The sequence below is a fragment of the Palaemon carinicauda genome, chromosome 15 (genome assembly GCF_036898095.1).
Source record: "Palaemon carinicauda isolate YSFRI2023 chromosome 15, ASM3689809v2, whole genome shotgun sequence".
NCBI lineage: Eukaryota > Metazoa > Arthropoda > Malacostraca > Decapoda > Palaemonidae > Palaemon > Palaemon carinicauda.
The window spans coordinates 12,542,067-12,551,350 of NC_090739.1; positions in this window are offsets into that span (position 1 = coordinate 12,542,067).

Genomic DNA, 9,284 nt, shown 5'->3' on the forward strand with positions numbered 1-9,284 from the left:
ATGTGCATAATGTATACCCACATCAACATACAACATTAATGAAGGGATTATGCGCTCCAAATAAACAGTACTAATGGAATTTTATTGTTAAGCTAACACAAGTTCAGTACGGTAATGGTCCAAGCTGATGTGTTTATTGTGGAAGAACTGTAACATGGAATAAACAATGCAGTAAACAAAAAGAGATGATTATATTCATTAAGAAATAGATATAATGAGAGAGAGAGAGAGAGAGAGAGAGAGAGAGAGAGAGAGAGAGAGAGAGAGAGAGAGAGGTATAAAATGTGGAATGAATGATTATTGCAAAATTCGTTTTCAAGGAATGTCAGCTATTTCTGTCAAAAGGTACACACCATAAAAAAATTAAGTTTTATTGAAGTTTAGATATTTTTTTTCACACTTAAGATGATTCTTAAATCTGTCTTTAGAAATCAATAAAATTTAGCATCGTTCAAGGGAAGACTACTTATGAGCTCACTTTATTTATTGACATACATGGATGAGTAAGTATACCATGCATTCGTGCGTCGTATTTTTGAAATTTGCAATGTCTGCTGTAATTTAGGGATTTATGCATGATGATGAAATTCACATGAAAAACTTACCTTACAGACGAGTGTTCGTCTCGAGAGTCGATTCTACTTTTTTCTTCTGTTTAAAGGCCGTTCATGAATGGCAGAGGCAAGGGACAGTGACATTGCCCTATCGAGCAGGACAATGCCCTAGAGACTGATCATATATACATATCAGCGCCTAGTGCTCCTCTCCACCCAAGCTAGGACCAAGGAAGCCAGGCAATGGCTGCTGATGACTCAGCCGATACACCTGTAAGCTCCCCCAAACCTCCCATTCTTAGCTCACAATGATGATGAGATAATCTGGCGTTCACCAGTCAGGGACGTTACCACATCGGCCATCACAACCCTGTACATCTGAGAATCCTTAAGCACGAAATTCTTCCCTTTCTGAAGTATAAGAATTCCGGTACTATTATTTAACCTCATTAGAGCTATGATTAAGACACTCTTCTTCATCACCCAGGAGAAACATTCCATGCTCTTTTCGCGAAATATAATGAATTTATATTTACTTCCTTCTGTATCTAAGCAATATGAAAATTCTGCCTTGCTTCGAATAATGTTTCTCCTGTTTTGTCTTCAGCCGCTTACTCTCATCTTAATTTGTTGGACAAAAATTTGCGATCTAACAAAATTACTTATTCTTCATCTGGTTATTGATTTCTGGCGCCATCGTTCAGTTCGTTCTTTAAGCATGTTGCACATGATTTTGCATAATTCTGAGAGAGAGAGAGAGAGAGAGAGAGAAGAGAGAGAGAGAGAGAGAGAGAGAATATATGAAATATATAAATAAGCATTAACTTACAGAGGAACCATACTTTTATATAACTTCCTTCCGCTGACGTTCATATCATTAATTATGGAATGGACCCCGCACACAGACACAAACACACACACACCAACGACCCACCATAACTATAACATTCACGACCTTGGTTAGTGCCTCATTCTGAATAAGTATATTGTCCCAGTCTGGCCGCGTGAGCTAACTGAGCTGGCCATATTAACCTTTAAGCTCTGTATGTTATTTGCATTGCTCTTGTGTAGCCGAGGAGTCGTTATGGCTTGGCACAGAATGATATTCTCCATTTCGCTGTTCGCGATTTGTTCTTCGCGGAAAATGCATTCCTAGATATAACACATACTGTAAGGTGAATTAAAATTTGCTTTTGCCTAATAAGTACAACACAGCACTTATAGAATAATAAAAATACGGAAATTGATGTTAGTGTGTGTATATATGAATATAAATTTATTAATACCATGTTGGTTTACTCTGAACGATCAGCGTGATGATGAAAAGTAGCCTAATCCCAGACATGAATTGGTATGTCTGAAGCCTTTGTCCTAGAATGGACTAGAAAAAGTTGTATTTGTTTGATATATATATATAATATATATATATATATGTAAATATATATATATATATATATATATGTATATATATATATATATATATATATATGTTATAAAATAAGACGGAAGTTGGCGTCCACTTTGTTGTATGTGACTTTAATGTGTTTGTGATATATTAGAAAATTGCTAGTTGTATGTTCATCAATTTCTAGGAACAATTTTTTTTTATTTATTTTTTTTTTTGCATAACTTGCCAAAACAATCAGGACCTCTAGTTCACATATTTTTTCATTATTCTGCAACGACTCCAAAGTTTTGATTTTTTTATTTAATTATCAAGTCATATTTAAGAACGTTTTAAAGAGTGAGAAAAAATAAAGGTATTACTTGAAACGAAATCTACAGGAACATCACATCGAAAATCAAATTAAATACCACAGGATTTTTTTTATGTTATTTTTTCCCGTTTGTCCGATTTATGAAGTTTCAAAAACGCTGGGAAAAAAAATAGAAACTCTTAGAAAAAAGTTAGTAAGGATGTGGTTCTCCTGCCATGTGAAAGAAAAACTTATAAATAGGTTTATAAGGATTACGGAAAGGTTATAATTACGCACAATTATGTTTAAAAAAAAAAAGTACTGTTTTTTCATGAAAGGCGAAAGAGGGAGCTTGTCCGTAGAGTCACGCTCTTTGACGAAGCGGAATTAATATTACTATTAATACAAAGTTTTTGTGTATGGTCGGTTTTAAAGCAGAATACAGAAGAGACTAAATCTGATTCGGTTAAACATTTGTAATATTCAGTTATATGGCGTTCTTAATATTTACGTTTTGAAGGAAATTGCAGTAACTGTAAATCTGAAGAAGTCACCTGATACCTATATATATATATATATATATATACATTTATATGTATACTATATGCATATATATACATGTATATGTGTATATATATATATATATATATACATACATACATATATATACATGTATATATATAATATATATATATGCGCCTTTCTGAAACCACTACTCGTGCTTCCAGAACAAAGATTATACATTTAGTCTTTGTCAAATAATGTTCACCTTTGACACTCGCTTTTCATTTTGCAGTTAGTTACTTGCTGATATTACCCAGAAAGATAACTTTTTTCTTTGCTCTGCTCCTCATTATTTGTTTATACAAAAGCCCGTGTTTGGCTGGAGGGGATAGCCAATCTAATAAAAAAGAATAACGTAATCTTAGAAAATTATTATTTTTAATAGATTTATTATATATTGCTAATGCCTAACAAACATTCAGAATGCTCCAAGTTAATTGTAGGCTTGTGGTGACCAATGTGGTAACGTCCCTGACTGGTGAGCGCCAGACTGGGCTTTGAGTTTAGCTCAAACTCGTTAGTTTTATTGGTCGCTGCAACCTCACTATCCTCGTGAGCTAAGGATGGGGGTGGGGGTTTGGGGGTTGCCTATATGTCTATCTGCTGAGTCCTCAGCAGCCATTGCCTGGCCTTCCTTGGTCTTAGCTTGGACAGAGAGGATCAGTCTCCAGGGCTATGTCTTCCTGGATAGGACAATGTCACTGTCCTAGCCCCTGCCATTCATCAGTGGCCTTTAAAACTTTAAATCGGTACACTTGTAAGGGTTTACCTGAACAGGCATACGTATAGGTATACTGAATTCTCCGGGCATATATACATGTGAGGGTTTACTGATGATATATTTGGAAATAATGTTAAAAATCTATCTATCTTGAGCACACAAACGCATTTGGTATAGCTGTAGTGGTGCCTGAGAGGGGGCAAACACTTCAAAAACAATATACATATTCCTCCCATTCATATTTTTTAAAACTTGTATTGTCCTTTATCTGCATATGATATCGTATGTTCCTTCAAATTGCTTTTTAAAAGGTTATGATAAAGAATTCATCTCATGGTTTTCCTGATTTTAGCGTCACATCTTTTGTTTCATACCAACATTCATTGCACAATGTTTCAACATTTTTACGTAATTCTATTTACTAATATTTTGAATAATACTTGACCGACATAATAAATGTTTCCTCGGTCTAAGACTGTCGGACAGAAGAGTATGTCTGGTGATATAAGTAAGTATTCATCAGAATGAATTCAGCTTTTCTAAAAGGATTTTATTATTATTATTATTATTATTATTATTATTATTATTATTATTATTATTATTATTATTATTATTATTATTATTATTTGTTGTTGTTGCTGTTATGATTATTTCATTTATATAGCTCTTTTCATCAAAATACTCAAGTAGCCAGTAGTTTATTGTCTATAATAACCCTTTGTATCGAATACAAATACTACAGTACAAAGCATTCCTAAATACTCCCTATTATGCACTTAGTATATGAGGATCAGGCATTATCCATTAAATCCCCCGTGACTGACATGATGAAGGAGATGAGCGAGGGATGCGTTGTTTGCTTAGCTCATGATAAGACCCTGGAATAAAAAAGACTGGGTTAAATGCGAAGGGGAATAGGAACGCCATCACTTGTCATTATTTAATCCGATTGGAATTCTCTTAAAGACACGTCTCAGTTATATGATGTACTGATAGACAAGGAAGCTTGCTTACTATAGATAGATGATTCTCTTTTTTCTTTTCTCAGTGTTGCACATCTTTTTTTGATGAAGATGTGTTGGAGGTTTTTTTTTTTTATTTTTTTTTTTTAAGGCTTCTATTATCATTATAATTACAATATTCTTTTACCTCATTGTTCTGTTATTCTAACTGCTTTTGGTTTCTTGTTTAATAAGAGACCTTCTTTTCTTTTCCACTGAGCTGTAGTGGAGAGAGTTGCTTTTAATGATAGAGAGGAACCATTTCAATATTAAACTGCGTCGAGGACTATATTTCAACGTCATGAATTTATCATGTACGAAATTCACTAACGGATTGTTCTTAAAGGACCTTGGTATTTCCATGTAGATGCCTATCTCGTCTCTAGTTTAATGGTTTTAATGGTCGCTCATGGAATACAGACAGATGCAAGGGACAGTGACAATGCTCTAGCAGGACAATGCCGTAGAGACTGACCATATTTTATGTTCAGCGCCTAAGCCCATTCTCCATCAAGCTAGGACAAGGGATGGCCAGAAAATGGCTGCTGATGACTCAACTGATAGACCTATACGCTCTCCAAACCCCCAACCCCCTCAAGTCACAAGGATAGTGAGGTTGCAGACAGTATTAGAAACTATCGATCTTGAGCAGTTCTCGAACCCCAGTCCAGCAGATTACCTGGCAGGGACGTTTTCAGTAGGCTAAATTTAAATGATCGCAATTGGTTGATTATCAATGGAAACTTTTTCATCTATGCTACGACATAATTTTTACTATTATTTACTCACTATTGTCACCATCCCTTTGGTTGAAGACCGATTCAGAGAACCCGTTCCTTGGGGACCGTTCCATCGGACTGTAGAACCGTTTCAGGTGACCGTTCCAGATGGCACTACAGTTCCAGAAAACTATTCCATTGGACCCTTCGAAGGAACTGTTAGATTTGACTGTTTCAGGGTATTATTCCAAAAGACTGTTCCAGAGAATGGTTCCATAGGATCGTTCCAGGGGGATTTTCAGTAAGACCGTTCCAGGGCACTATTCTAGATTACTGTTCAAGATGTCCGCTGTATAGGACCCGTTCCAAGGAAAAGTTCAAGAATACCTTTCCAGGATACCTTTCCAAAAGGTCGTTCCATAGAAACATTCCAGAGAAGTGTTAAACTCAAGCCATTAAGGGAATCTCTTATGGTATCATTACACCAAGCGAAGTTCTTGATTACAGACATTAAAGCTATGATATAACTTCTAATTTTTTTTATCCATATCGGTTTAGTGACTTGATTAATATGTTCGATTTCGTATGGTTATCGTTCATATTCAGTTTGGTAATGCACCGTGTAATTAGGTAGTAATTTACCGTATAAATGTATTGGCTGACGTCGATTTTAGTGAATTGATTGAGTTTTAAATTTTTTTTTTTTTTTTTTTTTTTTTTTTTTTTTTTTTCTCTCTCCAAGTATCGGGTTCTTCTCTTTGGAGGATTAAACATTGATTCTGATAACACCAAAAATGTTTGTCATAGTTTTGAAATGTACTGTCGGCCATTGGTTGCAAATGTTATATAAAAAAACAGATAGAAGTAAACGGAGATAATTGCTTAAAACCAAACTCTGGAAAACCATTTGAAAAAAAGCCGGAGACTATGAATGTTAATGCCATGCTCTTAATTTTTTTTTTTCTTTTTTTTTTTTATGAAATCCCTCGGTGATGGTGAGGACTTTATCCAGAGCTAGATACTCCCTACGCTAAACCATGGTTTTTTTTTTTTTTTTTTTTTTTTTTTTTTTTTCCTAAGTGATAATTAATTAAGGATTTTTTTTTCAAACGTCTTAAATTGAATACAGCTTCTTCAAGTTATATCGGCGGAGTTATCAGTTAATGTAATTTAAGTCTCTAAAATATATTGTTTCGTTGATTATTTTCTTCTGAGTTGAATCAAGGGAGTTAAAAACAACCATTGTTATTTAAATAAGGGAAAAAATATCATCTCTGAAGATGGTGGATCTCAAGTGAAAGGAATGAAATTGCGCATTCAAGAAATGAGAAAGAAAGTATAAACTTCTCCAAAGTTTCCGAAATCTCTCGCTGAGATATCGAGAGAGAGAGAGAGAGAGAGAGAGAGAGAGAGAGAGTAAGCAAACGCCTTCATCTGCTATCACGAGATATCGAGAGAGGGAGAGAGAGATGCTATCACTTAGATATATATATATATATATATAAATATATAGAGAGAGAGAGAGAGAGAGAGAGAGAGAGAGAGAGAGAGAACTTCATCTGCTATCGCATTGAGATATCGACAAACAGACAGACAGAAAGCAACGCCTTCATCTTGCTAGCGCTGTCTAGTCGCGAGAGAGAAAATGATAATGATAAAACTGAGAATTGTGAAGATTACCAAATCTACATTTAAATGGAAATCTATATGACTACACGGTTCGGCACTTCGAGATATTCGGTGTGGCCGTTTTATTTGTAAATGAACTCTGAAATTGGGCACTGATAGCCCGGGAAATCTTGTTGGGAGCCCTTGATGGTATCGCACGGCAAGAAGAAGACCTGAGGAAAGGAGGTAAAACGAGAGAGAGAGAGAGAGAGAGAGAGAGAGAGAGAGAGAGAGAGCAGATGGATTATATTAACGAGCTCTGATTGAGAAGCGCCTACGCTATATTTTTCTCTCCAGGTTTTCGGTTAACATCGATTTTTTTTTTTTTCGTGTTTTCAGTCCGCATTTTTCGATGCGTAATTCACACTCTGCTTTTTCTTAATTGTTCCTTTTATATATATATATATATATATATATATATATATGTATAAAATATATATATGTATAGTGTGTATATATATATAGATATACATATATACCGTATGTGTGTATATATATATAATATATATATATATATATATATATATATATATACATATGTATATATAATTTGTGTATATACCCCTGCGCTCGTGTGTGTAAGTATTGAGTACGTGTCTGTGTATGCATGGAGAGAGAGAGAGAGAGAGAGAGAGAGAGAGAGAGAGAGAGAGAGAGAGATCCTCCTGTCCTTCTCTCTTTCCTCTTACTTTTCCAATCTTCGGAAATGCGACAGTAGGTGATTGAAAAAAGGTTTGAATCCTCGGAAACTATTATGTTACTTTAGGGCCCTGAACATAAGTCTTCGTTTGTACGATTGTACTTGTTGCTCTTCTTTTTTTTCCATATTTCTTATTTTATAATTGAGATTTTTTTTACATGGCTTCAATTCTTAGTTTATATATTAGTTTTTATTGTTATATGTTTATAATTATGCCATTTGGATTTTTTTTTCAGCTTATTTAACAAATTTAAGAGACGTATAATTTGGTGCCTTTTTTGTTTTAAATCTAACCTATATAATATTGTATCGGGTGGGGTGGGGGCTACGTAGCATGTGTGTGTATCTCTATTTAAAGATTTAGCTGTCATTTTTGACGGGTCGCTTACACTAATATAGTTATATTTGTGCTGGAGTTTTTATATTTGTGCTGGAGGTGCTGGAGGTTCTTGGAACCTCTCAGATATTGTAATTTCAAAATAGAAATTTGAAAATACGATCTTGTGTAACGATTTGCTTTTCCATTTTGTTTCTGTTTATGTAAAATTGGCAAAGGTTAGTTTTAGAAGATCATCTTGGAAGCAATATTTTACGCGTTTGTAGTTTTTTTCGGTGAAATTGCATCATGTTGCGCAAAAATCTTTAGAAATGCATAGTGTTTTCTTTATATTCCTAGATTGTGGTCCAACATATAGAAAAAGAAAAAAAATTAAATATTGATTCGAGATGACTTAGAGAGAGCACACTCGAAATACATTAGATATGCCTAATAACATATTTAAAAATTACTTATTTAATACCAAGGTGCATACAGTCTGTTCAAGTGATACCATTTTATCTTTAAAAATCAAATGCAAAAGTAATTTTATTTTCAGTCTGTTCATTAAATTTCTCCCCATTTACAGTGTCTTATATTTATGTATTCGCTTTTCATCATTTGGACAATTGGTATTATTCGGTTCCATCTACGTCACTTAGTGGAGGCAACACGCGTACGGCCGAACAAACTTATAACCAGAACGAAGAGCGATTTTTATTTCTGAAATCTATTGAGTTCAGAAACAATGAAACTCTTCCGTGAAGAATAGAATGAAAGATTTAAGAAAAGAAAGTAAATAAAGAAAGCGCTTTGCTGATTGCAATAGGAAATTAATTATGATAAAAAGTATATAGTATAGGAGGGAGGTATCTGCGGGGGAAAAAAGGCTTCAATTAAATCGAACGCATTTGAAAGACTAGAAAAAGTAACGATGTCAAAAGAGGTCGAGAAAGAACGACTGTGGTGTTTCCGGACATCCGGGAAAAACATGATCAAAAGGAGGAGAATAAAATGCATTCATGGAAAGGATTGGGAAATGAACACGGCAGCTTAATTAACGAGAGAGAGAGAGAGAGAGAGAGAGAGAGAGAGAGAGAGAGAGAGAGAGAGAGAAATCTGTGACAAAATACTCCAAAATACTTTTGAAAGTGATTATGAACAACAGAAAAATATTTTGCGCGAAATAATGAGCACCAAGCTGCACCATGAAAACCATGAGGGAGGCAAACTCGTTTTAGAGAGAGAGAGAGAGAGAGAGAGAGAGAGAGAGAGAGAGAGAGAGGTTTATGTCGGTAACAGTGGGAGTAAACAATTAAAACAATTTTTTGCAAAATACTGGAA